Source organism: Mauremys reevesii, linkage group 3, assembly GCF_016161935.1.
Source record: "Mauremys reevesii isolate NIE-2019 linkage group 3, ASM1616193v1, whole genome shotgun sequence".
NCBI classification, from domain to species: Eukaryota; Metazoa; Chordata; order Testudines; family Geoemydidae; genus Mauremys; species Mauremys reevesii.
In genome coordinates, this window is record NC_052625.1 from 91,418,947 (window position 1) to 91,435,720 (window position 16,774).

The following is a 16,774-nucleotide window of genomic DNA, read 5'->3' on the forward strand; positions in this document are numbered from 1 at the left end:
CACCAACTAAACATCCCAGCCAAGGTTTTGTCAAGCCAGGCCTTAAAAACCTCTAAGAATGGAGATTCCACCACCTCCCTAGGTAACCCATTCCAGTGCTTCACCACCCTCCTAGTGAAATAGTGTTTCCTAACATCCAACCTAGACCTTCCCCTTCATCCTAGCTGTGCACATCTAGTCAAGTTTCACCTTGTCAAAGATCTTAATATAGTTCCTATAGCAAAATATATCCCACAGCCCCAAAATTCTCAGACCAAAATATGTGTAATATCATACTGCCTTTTTCATGGAGACACAGCAAATTGATGTAAGCAGGGTCTCAATGAGCTCTCCCCTGACATCTAGTGATGAACTGGGGGAGAAGGCACCAGGAACTGACTTTATTTGCATAGACACACCCACTCTACCTAGGTGCACAGCATGATGGAGCTGCCTTGCCCAAATGATCACTTTAGCCAGTGTTGGATTGGGAGTCATTTTATTACACCTGTGCCCAATAACAAAGTGTTATCTTTGTTGCGTGAATCAAGGGGAGCAGAACTGTGCTTGGCATGCTCTGTGCTGCTTTTGCTAAGCAGAAGGCCAGGGTGCCAAAGGCCAGTGGAAGGGTGGGCAGGGGGGAGACAGTGTTTTTATCTAATGGTGTAGGCTCTGCCCAATAGTTCTAGACACCATTTGACCCTTCCTCCAATGCATCATGACAGAGCTGGGTAAGACACAGTTGAGTTTTTTGTTGTGGCTCGCTAAAGCCGAAATCACTGATAACCAGGCCTAAGCATTAGGTCTGTTACAGGACCGTGTCTCTGGTGAAAGAGACTGCCCAGCCTGAGGCTCCCTTACTAAATAGCTGAAATCACAGAGAGCTGCATTAAGTGGTGGGACTTCAAGACAACCCAGAGGTTGCTGTAGAGAAGCCAGTGTTGGAGTGAGCACCTGATGGAGCAGTGCCAATGGTGGAGCGAGCAGATAGACAAGTGGCAGCTGAGGCATTGCTTGGTGCTTTTCTTCCCTCCCGCCCCCAAAGTGGATTGTGAACTCATGTGAAACCACCTCTGAACTCTGGGTCTTTGCTGACCAAGGACAGCAACTGTGAGTGGAGGGCAGTGGAAGAAGAGGGGAGGAAATAACTTTTGTTAGAAGGAACTTGTGATTAGAAAGTCTAACAAACAAGTTGAGAACTTGAGGCAAAGGACATTGCCCAATGTGCTTTGAGGTGGGTGTTTTGCTCATGATCATAAGCTTCTGAATTATGCTTGTGGCATTTTCCCAAATTAATGCTGGGGGACTTTCCCCTTTTTACTAAGTTTTTTTTCCTACACAGACTCAGTGCTTGCGAGAGGGCAAGTATTGCCTCTTGGAGATACCTAGGGGGTGGTGTGTAATTTTCCTAGGTTACTAGGTAGGGGCTTGAACCAGTTCTGTGTTGTATTGTTAAAAAGAAACCGTAGATATTGAACCCCGCCCTTGTCACTGCTGTGTCCACCTGGCAGAAGGGTTACATCTTTATAAAGGCCCAAACCAAAACCCTGGATCTTAAATACCTTGGGTTTGTAAACTGAGTTTCCATTGGATTCTACCCAAAAAGCATAAATCCTTCCTTGCACCCAAACCACGCCCCTGGGCCAAGTTTCTAGTTGATAACGAAATGCAAAGCCAGGCAATTTTAATTTGTTGCAAAAGACACATTCTGCATATAACTAAGTTACGGAATATATGGGCCTGAAGGTGCCAATATAACTCTGTCACTGTTCAGCATTACAAGGTTCGGGGTTTGGTGTACAGAGACTTCAGCCCGCTTAGTACCATGACAAACACATCATTCCAATCTTTTTAACTTTTCATTAAAAGATACAGAAAAACAGTTAAAGCATTTGAAATATAAAGTAGGAAGGAAGTCTTTCATTTTAACAACAGCCTTGTTCCCTTTCTCTAACTAGAGGAAGATTTTAGAAGGACCCACCACCTCATCTGACAGTCTTTTAGATGGTATTACAGATGGTCATTACTGCCCTTTTGGGGGCAAAGAGAAGTAGTTAGCTGAGCTAGGCTGGAACGGTCATTGTTGCTCCAGTTAAAGTCTGGTCCCATTTCCTAAGAGCAAAAAACAAGACAAACATATGCAAGAGGGGAAAGAAGAGACCAAAGATAGAAAATGCAGCTTCTGTCTCTGAGGAGACAAGATCCTCCACTGCAGGGTGAGTTGCTCTGCAACTCTCTGTCCTGTTTCTGCTCCCCATCCCTGGGGTCAGCATCTGTCCTGCTTTAGCTACTGGGAATGTTGGGAGGTGTACTGTTAGAAAAACACAGACATAAGAACATAAAAATGGCCATACTGGGTCAGTCCAAAGGTCCATCAAGCCCAGTATCCTGTCTTCCAACAGTGGCCAGTGCCAGGTGCCCCAGAGGGAATGACCAGAACAGGTAATCATCAAGTGATCCATCCCCTGTCATCCATTCCCAGCTTCTGGCAAACAGAGGCTAAGGACACCATTAATGGACCTATCCTTCATAAATTTATCTAGTTCTTTTTTGAACCCTGTTATAATCTTGGCCTTCACAACATCCTCTGGCAGAGTTCCACAAGTTGACTGCATGTATTAATCTCTCCTCATAAGGCAGCCATTCCATACCCCTAATCATTTTTGGTGCCCTTTCTAAACCTTTTCCAAGTCCAATACATCTTTTTTGAGACTGGACAACCACATCTGCATGCAGTATTCAAGATGCGGGCATACCATGGATTTACATAGAGCCAATATGATACTTTGTCTTCTTATCTATCCCCTTCTTAATGATTCCCAACATTCTGTTCGCTTTTTTGACTGCCGCTGCACATTGAGTGGATGCAGTAAAGAGTCCTGTGGCACCTTATAGAGTAACAGACATATTGGAGCATGAGCTTTCGTGAGTGAATACCTACTTCGTCGGATGCATGGATGTTTGAGTGGATGTTTTCAGAGAACTATCCACAATGACTCCAAGATCTCTTTCTTGAGTGGTAACAGCTAATTTAGACCCCATCATTTTATATGTATAGTTGGGATTATGTTTTCCAGTGTGCATTACTTTGCATTTATCGACATTGAATTTCATCTTCCATTTTGTTGTCCAGTTTTGAGAGATCCTTTTGTAGCTCTTCGCTGTCTGCCTGGGACTTAACTATCTTGAGTAGTTTTGTATCATCTGCAAATTTTGCCACCTCACAGTTTACCCCTTTTTCCAGATCATGTTTGAATATGTTGAATAGGGCTGGGCCCAGTACAGGTCCCTAGGGGACACCACTATTTACCTCTCTCCATTCTGAAAACTGACCATTTATTCCTACCCTTTGTTTCCTATCTTTAACCACTTACCAATCCATGAGAGAACCTTCCCTCTTATCCCAGGACATCTTACTTTGCTTAAGAGCCTTTGGTGAGGGACCTTGTTAAAGGCTTTCTGAAAATCTAAATACACTATATCCACTGGATCCCCATTGTCCACATGCTTGTTGGCCTCCTCAAAGAATTCTAGTAAATTGGTGAAGCATGATTTCCCTTTCCATGTTGACTATTCCCCAACAAATTATGTTCATCTATGTGTCTCACAATTTTATTCTTTACTATAGATTCAACCAGTTTGCCTGATACTGAAGTCAGGCTTATTGGCCTCTAATTGCTGGGGTCACCTCTGGAGTCTTTTTAAAAATTGGCATCACATTGGCTATCCTCCAGTCATTTGGTACAGAAGCTGATTTAAATGATAGGTTATAAACTACAGTTAGTAGTTCTGCAATTTCATATTTGAGTTCCTTCAGAACTCTTGGGTGAATACCATCTGGTCCTGGTGATTTATTACTGTTTAGTTTATCAATTTGTTCCAAAACCACCTCTAATGACACCTCAATCTGGGACAGTTCCTCAGATTTGTCACCTAAAAAGAATGGCTCAGGTTTGGGAATCTCCCTCACATCTTCAACCATGAAGACCAATGCAAAGAATTCATTTAGTTTCTCCACAATGGCCTTATCATCCTTGAGTGCTTCTTTAGCATCTCAGTCATCCTATGGTCCCAATGGTTGTTTAGCAGGCTTGCTGCTTCTGATGTACTTAAAAATGTTTTTGCTCTATTACTGTTTGAGTCGTTGGCTAGCTGTTCTTCAAATTCTTTTTTGGCCTTCCTAATTATATTTTTACACTTCATTTGCCAGAGTTTATGCTCCTTTCTATTTTCTTCATTAGGAATTAACTTCCACTTTTTAAAGGATGCCTTTTTGCCTCTCGCTGCTTCTTTTACTTTGTTGTTTAGCCACGGTGGCTCTTTTTTTTGGTTTTCTTACTATGTTTTTTAATTTGGGGTATACATTTAAGTTGAGCCTCTATTATGATATCTTTAAAAAGTTTCCATGGAGCTAGCAGGGATTTTATTTTTGGTGCTGTACCTTTTCATTTCTGCTTAACTAACCTCCTCATTTTTGTGTAGTTCCCCTTTCTGAAATTAAATGCTACCGTGTTGGGCCACTGTGGCGTTTTCCCTGCCACAGGGATGTAAAATTTAATTATATTATGGTCACTATTACCAAGTGGACCAGCTCTATTCACCTCTTGGACCTGATCCTGTGCTCCACTCAGGACTAACTCAAGAATTGCCTCTCCCCTTTGGGTTCCTGGACTAGATACTCCAAGAAGCAGTCATTTAAGGTGTCATGAAACTTTATCTCTGCATCCCGTCCTAAGGTGACATGTACCCCGTCAATATGGGGATAGTTGAAATCCCCCATTATTATTGAGTTTATTTTAATAGCCTCTCGAATCTCCCTGAGCATTTCACAGTCACTATCCCAATCCTCATCAGGTCTGTAATATATCCCTACTGCTATTTTCTTGTTATTCAAGCATGGAATTACTATCCATAGAGATTCTATGGTACAGTTTGGTTCATTTAAGATTTTTACTTAATTTGATTCTATGCTTTCTTTCACATATAGTGCCACCCCCCCACCAGCAAGATCTGTTCTGTCCCTCCGATATATTTTGTACCCTGGTATTACTGTGTCCTATTGATTATCCTCATTCCATCAAGTTTCTGTGATGCCTATTATATCAATAACCTCACTTAATACAAGGCACTCTAGTTTGCCCATTTTATGCTAGAATTCTAAATAAGTTTCGTCTCATCCTGTAGCATTTAGGCTCCAATTGCTTTCCATGTGTCCCTTCTGGAACCTTGCATGGAGAATCCCTTTCCTGGCCCCTCTGCTCCACCACCACCTCCATTCAATGTCCAGAGTCAAGAAGGGTATGAAGTCAGGGACATCCTGGACTCCAAGCAAGTTTAAGACAAACTCTGTTATCTGGTGGTTTGGGAGGACTATGGACTGAAAGAGTGACCATGAGAACCGGTAGAAAACTTCCATGCTCTAGAACTCCTATATACCTTCCATCAGAAATACTCCCTGAAACCTGGTCACATGGACCCTAGGAGGCACCTTTGAAGCAGGAGGAGGAGAGTGAAAACTACTGTCAGGGACCTAGCCTGAAGCAGAGCCAGTCCCCTGGCAACCTAATGAACAGATGGCCCTGATCGAAGCTGTCTGACTGAGCCACTGATTGGCTGAAGGAGACAGCAGGCTATACTTACACTCAGCAGCAGCAGTCCAGGGGCTGCTCATGCTCAATGTATTCCTACACCAGAGCTGCACTTGGTCCTCTCCCTGCCTTCACTGTCTCCAGCCTTTCTCCAGCCCCAGCCTGTACCTACTCCCACCCCAGCCCCCAGCTTCTTCCTGACTTCTGACTCCTGGCTCAGACCCTCGGCTCTGCCTTCTGACTGTGTCTCTGGTTAAGTCTTCAGCTCAGGTTTTAGTTTCTGACTCCCTGTTACACCTTCTGACTGCGACTCCAGTTAACCCTCTGGCTCTGGCTTTCAGACACCTGGCTACAACCCTTGGCTTAACTCCTGGACCTCCCTGTCTGAATTCAACTCTAACTTGTAGGCTGGACTCTTGCTCCAGCCACTGGGTCAGGCTGTCCATGACTCAGTTGCTGACAGAGACAAAGTTAAGGCATTCACAAATTGGCCATCACATTCATGTACAGATTATGGGATGCTGTGAATTAGCACTGATACCTGTTTACTAGTGCAGAGGGCAATATAATAGTTTTAAAGTTACCGACTGCTCAGACTTGAACAGGAATCATCTGGCATTTTAATTGTCTAGATATCCTCATTTCCCCTTCCAGCTTCTCATTCAGATCAGGTCCCAAACTGTACATTTAGCTTCCAGAGTTACTGCCTAGTGCCCACAGAACCTTCTATTGCAGTCCAACATGGTTAACAGTAATCTCTCAACATTTAGTTCAATAGGGACCCTTTTCAACAATACAAGCCATGTAGCTAATGGAATTTCTGTGTCTCCGGAAGAGTTACAGAGACTAACAGAAGGCCTGGAACAGGAAATTTTCTGTCTTCTACAACCTTTTTACACAGCCTTCTACTTCAACATCGGTGAGCATGTTTGTTTTGCTATGTGGCTGGTTTATTGAGTAGATCTGGGGTCATTATTTTCCCTTTTAATTTTAAACATTATTTCCCCTTCTTCATTGAAGGAAATAGTTGATCAGATAGTTCTTTGCTGTATCTGAAAACCAAAGCAAAAGCAAATCAAAGAAAAGAGGGAAGTTAAGAAGAAATTTTATTTTGCCGTCTATCCTCTGACAAGATTTCTTTGCACTTTATATCAGCTCCTAAGAATGGTCCAGTCAAATTTATCTTAATTTTTATGCCTTGAAATTATCTGGGAACACACACAATTGTTACTTTACATTCTTGATAAGATCAGAGTTTAGAGTTCTGGGAAAGAATAATATTTTCTCTGCATTGTGAGTGACAGATTTGTTTAGATTTGCGCACAGCATTATTGTCAAATTGTTCAGTTGGACTGCACACTCCGTTATCTGAAACATAATAAAGTAGATCTGACTAGATAATGGTGCAGGGAGGGGACCCTGGCTGGACTCTTACATGAATCTAGCTGTCTCGACCCTGTCCAAACTCAGTGCAACAGATGTTTTCTCCCACTTGATATCCCTCTTACCAGATGTTTCCTCTCTTTGTTATTCCTCCTGTGTGTCTAGGTTCCAATAAAGTTTGGTTCTCATGAAACCAGGCTTAAAATATAGTTATTGTAGAAAAAACAACAGGCCTTATACAAATACTTGTTATAACAAACCTTGTAGGTTATAAACACAAAAATACATTAAAATAGCATTAAGGTTATGACTCAAATCAACAAGTCAAGAGATTCAAAATTATGGCTTGAGAAATTATAAAGATGCATGGACAAACACAAACACACTCAGCAGCTAAACTGCATATAGAAGACGTATTATCAGGATTAGAGCTCATGATTTTGTACTCCAAAATATAAGCTTTTGCTGTCTGAGAACCTCCATCAGCTACCAGTAGCTGTAAATGTTAGAGAAGGAGCCATTAGAATTTCAGTATTTGCCAACTAGATCTCTCCGATTCTAAGCCTGGAGGGAAATACTCTCATACTGTCTAGTAAGTGTTGACAAATGCTGAGTTGTTAATGATGATCGGTCTCAGCATTCCTGGTGCCACCTCCTTCCCTGTTCTGAAAGCCCCTGAGCCCAGCTAAAGTATTCAAAGATGCTGGTCCACTCCCATCATGAAAATAATTTCCTCACTATTGGTATCTTACCAGTACAAAGCACAAAGGCCTTGTTCCTCCCACTCATGGTCTCACAATCAGCCAGGCTTACCTCTGACTCTTCCATTTCGAAAAGAGACTAGTTCAAAGAGGTAAAAAAAAGCTCTACAGCGAGACACTGGGGACACTACCCTCTCTCCTTTTACACTTCATGGAATGTCTTCTCACCAGTTCTGAAATAAAATAGGTCACAATGGGTCATATAATAACAGAGGATGTCCCAGACAGCCTATGTTTGCCATTATCTTTTGGGTCATGTGCCACCCCCTGATATGTCTGCCTTCCGTGGGGCAGAAACTGATTATTGAGAAGTTTTCATGCATGCCCATCCATAGGCTTTTGCAAGGGAAAAAAATTGCTGACCCACAATGCCTTTTTAAAATGGGATGGGGAGGGAATGTACAAATGTATCAGAACAAAATCTAATCTACTCACTTTATCCACATTCTCAGAATTGTTCTCATTGGCTTGGAAAATTAAAGGCAGAATCCTGAAAACTATTACTCACCTGAGTAGTCCCATTGAAGTCAATAGGATTAAAGGGAGTAAGGACTACATGTGTGAGTAAGGGGTTTGCAGGACATGGTCCAATATTACCACGGCAATAGTATTTTTGTTTAAAAATGTAAAGCCCATCTTTTCCCTCGTTTCATCATTCCCTGAACTATCATGCTGTAACTGTACCAGCCATCAAAAATTAAGGTACTGCTTGCTTGATATTTAAGTTCCCGTGGCATCTCTTATAAGAGCTGGGGTGTTAACCCCAAGGTCCTTGCTGAGATTACATCCTCAATCTCTCTCTCCCTTTGCAGTTTCAGTTGGCTTTATGGCATAATCTGTCAGTGGTGACAGACATGAATACAGGATTATGGCCCCACGCCTGCAAGCCCTATCCCAGATGAGTATTCCTTATTCACCCAAGTATCTCCATAAGGGTCAATGGATACTTCTCATAGGAATACAGGTTTGTAGGCTCGGACTCTGTGGTTTCTCTATAGGTTGTGAAGAAAGCCCTCCTTACGGCACAGCTATCTGATATAATAATAGTAAAGAGAATGTTGAAAAACACTGACAAAATACAGCTCTCTCTCATTTCAAGATTGCTCCAATACACAAGTCCCCCTTTAAAGAGCAAATCTCACCACTCAGATGGTTATGCAGAGTAAATCTGTTATTTTTAAGCATCATTAAAATGTATTTTATTAACACAAACCCTCACACTTTGGCATTACACTTCTTGTATTGGCAGTGCTACCCACACAAGCTGCTGAGGGTAAATAAAGATTGGAAGACAGTTGAGTGGGAAAAACACAGAACAAATCACTGAAAAGAAAAGATAATGCTAGAAAGGAGCAAACAAAAACAAGTACCAAGAGATGTTCAAAGGTAGCATTGAAATTTTGTTCCTTCCCATCCGCCTGATATTTACTACCTTTTCAAAACAAACCCTCAACTGAAAGAAAAAAATTGGCCTGCTGCTAGCTTTCCAATTAAGCTAATTGCAGAGGGAAATTCTAATTGGATTTAGGTACCAGCAAGCAATTCATCTTGGCAAACGTATACAGAATCTGTGCTGCAAGGGCAAAACTACACAAAAAGTTCACAGATGGTTTTGCTTAGCACGTTGCAAGGAATTTGATCATACTACCCTTGAAGTTACTGGAAAAAACACCCGTTGACTTCAACTGGAATCAGAGCAGGCCCTAAGGCCCAGCAGACAGCTGCGCACTTCACTGAGTGTCAAGGACCAAGGACAAAGTTACTGTGACAACAAAAAGAAACATGGCCTGACCCAAATCCCTTTGAAATCCACACAAGTCTTCCCTGGACTTTAATGAGAGTTGAACCAGGCGTATAAAAGGCAGTTCAATCATGAGAGCTCAAGTGCCCCCACCCCTTCACAGAGCATTTTTGCCAAAAATCCTTGAACATCAATTTACTGAAGGTGGGTCATCTGATTGCTTCTCTGCTGCAGCATTGCAGTGCAATGACCCTTTGTAACGAGAGCCTGAGTCACAGTCAAACAAAAGCCGGTATCCTCACAGGTGCACTATTGCTACTAACTTGCCCAACAATAAAAATGAATGGACCATACTGAATCGGTTTCTTCAGATTCTTTTGAGTCCTGAAAAATCATACCAGAAACTTGGAGGGAGGACAGATTTTCTCTGAATTTTCCGCAGGGATTCATTACTAGTTACTCCTCACAAGACCAGATTTTACCTGCTTCACAATGTCTTTTATTTAGAAAAAAAATGATGGGCTACTGCTTATCAGCCTGCTAAACAAAGCTATCTCCGCCTGCCAAATAAAAACAATTCAAGATTGAAGAAAAAATAAAAAGGGTTGGATACTTTACTACTTCTACAGAAGTGCAAATATGATTCTTACCCTAGAAGCCAAAAGAACTTGTACGAATCATCTGAGTAAAGACATTCAACGTGAATTCTCTCTTGTTATCGTCAAATGCCATAATGTTAAATAACCTTTTATGAGACTCTGGGAAATCTACGCTTGCCCTTAACATCTCTGATAGAGACCCTGATTCACCAAGCCATTCTTATTTACTAAAGTGCTTAAACATGTGATTAACTTTAAGCATGTGAATAAATACCACCAACTTTAATATAGTTTATGCACATGCTCAATGTTAAGCATGTTGTGACAGAATATAGCCTTGTGTTCACACCCTGCACACTAATGTAATAATGTTTGTACAGGATATGCCTTGTGAAGTACCACTTAAAAAACTCATAATTTGTTGATCAATAATGGCATGGCAAAATGCACATAACAGCATTATATGTGAAGTTATAAACATAATGAGATCATGACTAAAAGTATGTTTTCCAGATAAATCCAGGGACTGGCCAAACCAGCTCCTAAGAGACAAAGGGCAAGTTGATCCCTCAGCCAGGTGTAAACACAGCTGATGGACCTGCTAAATGGCCATTCTTTGGCAGGAAAGGGGGCCGGGGCAAAAATCTACATCTTGCAGCGCAGCAGCAAAGCAGCAGCACTGCAGCTGCTGCAGCAGCATGCAGTGCTGCGCAGCGCCCAGTGCTACAAAGCCCCCAGCCCAGCAGCGCCGCCAGCGGCGCTCCCAGCGCCGTTATTCCCACGGGAGCTGAGTGGGACGGGAGAGTTTTCTTTTTTCTCCCCAGCGCTGCGGCTGACTGACTTAGCGCGCGCTGCGGCGCAGCGCTGCAGCGCAGCGCTTTGAAATGCAAGTGTAGCCAAAGAAACAGCGTGGAGTTTCCTTCCACACAGACTGCTTGTTGCTTTGCTCCCAGCTGGAAATGCTTCTCAAAGGTGGGACAGGGCTATAAAAAGAAGGGGCACACACCCCAAAGCATCCTCCTCTCTCTTCCTGCCGATTGCATTCTCTGCACCTGAAAAGATAAAGGACGTAGCTGTTGGACTTTGGGGGCTGGGACCTGACTTAAAGAGTTTGGTCAGTATGACTGCTGAAAGCATACGGTGAGAAAACTTTGCTCTGAAGCTAATACAGTTCATTAAATTAGGCTCAAATAGCGTTTTATGGGTTTTTTTTCCTTGTAATCATTTCTGACTTTTGTGCCTCACCAATTATACTCACTTAAAACCTCTTTGTAGTTAACAAACTTGTTTTACTGTTTTATCTTATCCAGTGTATTTAAATTGGAATGTCTGGATTCTCTATTTAAAATAAGATGGTATATTATTCCCTTAAAGGAATAATGGATTTAATATATTTGTACTGTCCAGGAAAAGGCTGGGCAGTACAGAACATACATTTCTGAGGGATGATCTGGGACTAGAGGTGTGTTGGGGTCACCCTGCAGTATAACCCAGGCTGGCAAAAGCCAAGGTGCAGCTGTCTGGCTGAAGCACACACAGACATAGCTGGGAGTGACTTACATGCTGGAGGCTGTTTGTGAGCAGTCCAGGTTGCTATAGCAGCAAGGCATTGTAAAGGGCACTCCCAGCTTACAGGGCAGGGGTGACACAGCCCCCACTAGTCTGGCTTTTGCCCCTGGTATGTCACAGTGTGCTTACCAGTGTTGCTGAAAAGGGATGGACGTAAGTAGCACCTGCTTAAGTGCTTTGCTAAATCAGGGCCAGAGTGTCTTTTTGCATTCCCCTCACCAGTCCTCTGTGCTGTACCAGTTATGTCAGCCTTGATATCCCTTGTGGCTTTTCTTCTCATTAATATTTCTGTGCCTTCTTCCATGTGGCCACTTGTTTTTAGTCTGCCTGGAATCCGTTTAACAATCCTCTACCCTCTTCTCTTTCGAAACATACATAAATGCCCTGCGTCTGCAGCATCATCTATGCAAGAAGAGCATCTTTACCCTTGTGTCAAAAATAAATACATACATTTGAACCATCAAGCTGTAGCTGTGCCTAAACTGAGGACCCATGTAACATAGCTTCACCCCATTGCCTACCTTGCCTCTCAACGTCCCGCTATTCATTATATTCTCACTTGCCTATCAAATCAATCTTCTCGGTCCCAGTCCTGTAACTACTCCTGGGTGGGTGACCTGCTGCTCCCATGCAGATTCCCATTGAAGTTAATGGGCTTCGGAACAGGTATAGTTGTCTGCCCATGCACATGAAGTTGCAGGATTGGCCTGGGACATATCTTCTGTGAAGCACCTAGGACACTGTTGGCACTATAAAATAACAGTTGATTATAGCTGATCTCTTTTTCTATCTTCTGCCCACAACAATTAATTATCAACACTCCTTGATAATAACTGATATACAAACACTTGGATGTTACCAGTCCTGCTTCAGATCAGATCCAATTTCCCTTCCTTCCAATATCCCATTTTGTTTTTTCCCTTACAATATCACACACTAATTACAGTACCTATTCATAAATATACAGCTATGTAAACACAGAAATGTTTATTGGTCAATCATAAAAGCTATAGTTTTGTAAAGTCCCAATTATTCTCTCCTCTGGGCTTCCCAGTATATTCCAGTCAACTATATGTCTCATGTTATAACTGTAAGATCTTCACAGCAGGGACAGGGTATTGTGACTTTTACAGTACTGGAGAACTTGTTATACTTATGCATTACAATTTTTGCATTGCACAAAGCCATAGTGTGTTTATTATTTAATACCAAGATGAGCTCAAGCTGCACAGATCCAAGGGTTTTAGTTCCAGTGTATCTTCAGTTTAAAATAACAATTTTATTTTTATTTTGCTGGGGATGGAAAAATCTCCTACAGAGTTACTGTTTATTCTCTTAGGTCACATTCTATTAATTAATTTTCATAACTGCAAAATTTACTCTCTTCTGCTATAAAATGCCATAAATAAATATTGAGTGGACAGTAAAAGAACAAATTTATAAAAAGGCAACTTCTGAGCCTGAACAATTTGTTCAGAGATCGGCGAATGGAAAACTCTGCATATTGTCATTCTTTGAAGGCCGTGTTTACCTTCAGGCATGCTAAGATCCAATGGGGTTTTAAGTGGCATTGTATGAGTGTGATGAGGTCTTAACCAACCACCCTGTGCCCAGAACCAGGGCCGCCCAGAGGGGGGGGGGCAAAGGGGGCAATTTGCCCCAGGCCCCGGGCTCCGCAGGGGCCCCCAAGAGAACAGCGGAGGCTCCCGCCTCCGCCCCTCTCCTGGATCCTTAGCACATCAAGCGGCGTGTCTCAGCCGGGGCCCCTGAGCCCTGCCCCGCGCCATCAGGGGTCGGGGCTGGGAGCTTCGGCCTGAGCTCTGATCCCTCCGCTGGGCCCGGAGCTCCCAGCCCCGCCCCCTCCCCACGCGGCTCTGAGCGGGACGGAGCTCAGGCCCCGCCGGAGACACGCTGCGGCTGTTCAGCCGAGGCTGCGCGTGAGGAGGGAGCCGGGGGTAAGAGGCTGGGGCCGGGGAGGTTTGGCTAAAGGGCAGGGAGCCCTGGAGACAGTCAGGGCAGAGGTTGGGGGAGGGGGCAGGGACTGGGGGGGTTGGATTGTGGGTGTTCTGAGGGGGGGTGGATAGGGTCAGGGCTGCCCAGAGGGGGCGGGGCAAGAGGGCGCAGGAGCTTCTTCGCTCCCGGTCTCCGCCGGCGGGGGGTCCTTCTGCTCCAGGGCGGAAGGACCCCCCGCTGGCGAATTACCGCTGAAGCACCGCCGACGTGCAGCCCGGTCTTCGGCGGTGGGGGGCCCTTCCCTTCTGGGACCCGCCGCCGAAGTGCCCTGAAGACCCGCGGCGGGGGGCCCCCCCGCAGCCGAATTACCGCCGAAGACCGGGCTGCACGTCGGCGGCGGGTCCCGCTTTGGCGGTAATTCGGCGGCGGGGGGCTCCCGCCGCGGGTCTTCGGGGCACTTCGGCGGCGGGTCCCGGAACAGAAGGGCCCCCCGCCGCCGAAGACCCCGGGCCCCCAGAATCCTCTGGGCGGCCCTGCCCAGAACTCTCAGTTATTGATAGCAGCAGCAGCGTTATTCTTGCAAGCATTAAGATAAAATAGGGTATATGCATATGGAACAAAAAGAATAGGAGTACGTGTGGCACCTTAGAGACTAACAAATTTATTTGAGTATAAGCTTTTGTGGGTTACAGCCGACTTCATCAGTTGCATAGAATGGAACATACTGTGAGAAGATATATACACATACAGAGAACCTGAAAAGGTGGAAGTTGCCCAACCAACTCTAAGAGGCTAATTAATTAAGATGCGCTATTATCAGCAGGAGGAAAAAAAGTTTTGCAGTGATAATCAAGATGGCCCATTTCAGACAAGTGACAAAAAGGTGTGAGGATACTTAACACGGGGAAATAGATTCAATTTGTGTAATGACCCAGCCACTCCCAGTCTCTATTCAAGCCAAAATTAAATGGTATCTAGTTTGCATATTAATTCAAGTTCAGCAGTTTCTCGTTGGAGTCTGTTTTTGAAGCTTTTCTGTTGCAAAATTGCCACCTTCAAGTCTTTTGGAACCAGGGGACTGGCCCCTGGGTCTCCCACAGGAGTGTGCTAACCACCAGACTACAGCGCCAGTCTCGTGCTCACTTGCTCTCTGGCCCAATGACTTTTTCAGTTAGTCACAGTGGAACAGCTTTGACTGGAGAAACTGAGAGAGCCCCCAGATCAAAATATGCCATAGCCCAGTGGTTAGTGCACTCATGTGAGAGATCCTTGTTCAGATCCCTTTCCTCTCCCTCCCACCAGGTGGAATGGGGACTTGAGCAAGAGTGAATGCCCTAATAACCACTGGCCTAAAAGTTATAAGGGAGGTCCCTCTCCCCACCTTGCCTGGCCATTTTGTATCCGCTTGTTTAGAGGGGCCCAATTCAGTAGGTAAGCTCTCAGCATGCTGACCAGATCAGGCCCCCTAAGCACATTAGGCAGAGGAATGCCTCTCGGCCCCCGATTCATGTCTTGTCCTGGGACAGTTAGGTGGGTAAGTCCTTTTGTGACTCTAGCCCCTGGTTTCTATTCCCATCTGTGACACTTTGGGCAAGTCACTTAAGCTCTTTTTTTACTCAGATTCCCTATCCCTGGAAAATGAGCACTATACTCACCCATTTTTAGAAAATGCTTTGAGATCTATGGATAAAAACTGCCACTGTTTAAGTACAAAACATTATTATATTATTGGCTTGGATCTGTATTGTGAACTACAATCCATTTTCTAGAGCAGGTTGTTAGTTGTAACTTTATTTAAGTATTAAATGAAGAGCCCTTAAAAAGACTATAAACATGTATCAGAGGCTCCAGGAGTTCAGCGTACAGGAACACTTAACTCAGCTTTTGGAGTGTTGACATATTTCATAGCAGGCGTGATAATACATTACTTTTACAAACTAAAGAGATTACTGATTATACACAGTAAAAGTGTCTCAATAGACACCTGCTTTAATTAACCTACTGCAGTAGGGCAATATAGTCTTCTGGTAAGAGAGATAGTAACTCTCCACTCAAATGGGTGTTCCTGATTCTTTCACCTTATATCCCCTCAGTAAGCATCAGAGAGAACACAGACCTTAGCTCTGCACCACGGGGAGGACTGGCTAGAGCTATGGGTCAGTGACGGAACTGAAAAAACCCAGCCGAAGTACAAGTTACACCACAAGGAGACAGAACTGACCTGGCGGATGGGAGCCTGATCAGACTGGGCCAGAACACACAGGGGGCACAGGCAGACCAGACCCACAGAAGGGCTTTGTAACAGACTAGTCCCAGGTGTGGATGGGAACCATGGCTTACAGGAGAACTAAGCAAGGGCTAATGCAATGCAGCTTTATAATGACTAAAGTGACAGGGTTTTCCACCTCTAACACATGCTTTTGAGTCTATGGCTAGACAGTCAACAAATAGCTGACCTTCAGATGACTCCAAATCTTCCTGTTTAATATTTTAGGCCCAGATTCTGGGCTTCCCTGTGGGCCAGTCTGCCAGCATATAGGGACCACAAACCCTGCTGATCTATCCCTAGGGGATACACCTGGCACAGGGAGGATTCTCCTGTGGCACAGGGGCAGTGGAACAGCCCTATATTGCTCCCCCACTTGCAGTTCCCAGTATGCGGGGTGACCAGACAGCAACTGTGAAAAATCAGGATGGGGAGGTAATAGGAGCCTATATAAGAAAAGGCCCCAGATATTGGGACTGTCGCTATAAAATCGGGACATCTGGTCACCCTTCCAGCATGGGGTCATGCTAGGACATACCCAGAGGAGAAAAGGAGGACAGAGTGCATTTCCAAGATGCATTTATGCACCTGCCCTTGTATTTATTTTGGTTTGTTTCAGTATTGGCTTTAAATATAAATAAGTGGGTAACAGGTGTAAACTTAAAAGGATGTTTGCTGGTGGACACAGTTACTGAAAAGTGCATGCGAATAGCACTTAAGGTCATCTCTCACTCTCTTACAGGTGGCATCACTCATCTCCTGACTTTGACATGCAATAGTCTGGGCTATAAATAGTTTAAAAGCTCCCTGTGAATAGGAAAAATCTGATCTTTTATTATGCCATATAGAAATTGTTAATTTCAAAATAGTGCCCATATTTGTGACTTGCAAGGTAGTGTCCATGGATGGTGAATGATTACAGGATTAGAAAACAT

The 16,774-nt window shown here is 44.0% G+C and overlaps 2 long non-coding RNA genes across 3 annotated transcripts; one reads left to right on the plus strand and one right to left on the minus strand.

The window, feature by feature from the left end:
* Positions 1-1,897: 1,897 nt before the first annotated feature.
* Positions 1,898-11,582, minus strand: LOC120400076. Of its 2 annotated transcripts, none has more exons than XR_005595517.1 (4): positions 11,486-11,582; positions 11,058-11,103; positions 7,764-7,884; positions 1,898-2,290 (listed from the first exon to the last, which is right to left on the minus strand). It is a non-coding gene; the product is annotated as an uncharacterized LOC120400076 (long non-coding RNA). The 2 variants fall into 2 exon arrangements; XR_005595518.1 differs by lacking the exon at positions 1,898-2,290 and adding an exon at positions 6,474-6,619.
* A 154-nt stretch (positions 11,583-11,736) lies between these two features.
* LOC120400365 lies at positions 11,737-16,624 on the plus strand. The gene is made up of 3 exons (XR_005595776.1): positions 11,737-11,773; positions 15,667-15,889; positions 16,582-16,624. It is a non-coding gene; the product is annotated as an uncharacterized LOC120400365 (long non-coding RNA).
* Positions 16,625-16,774: the final 150 nt, after the last annotated feature.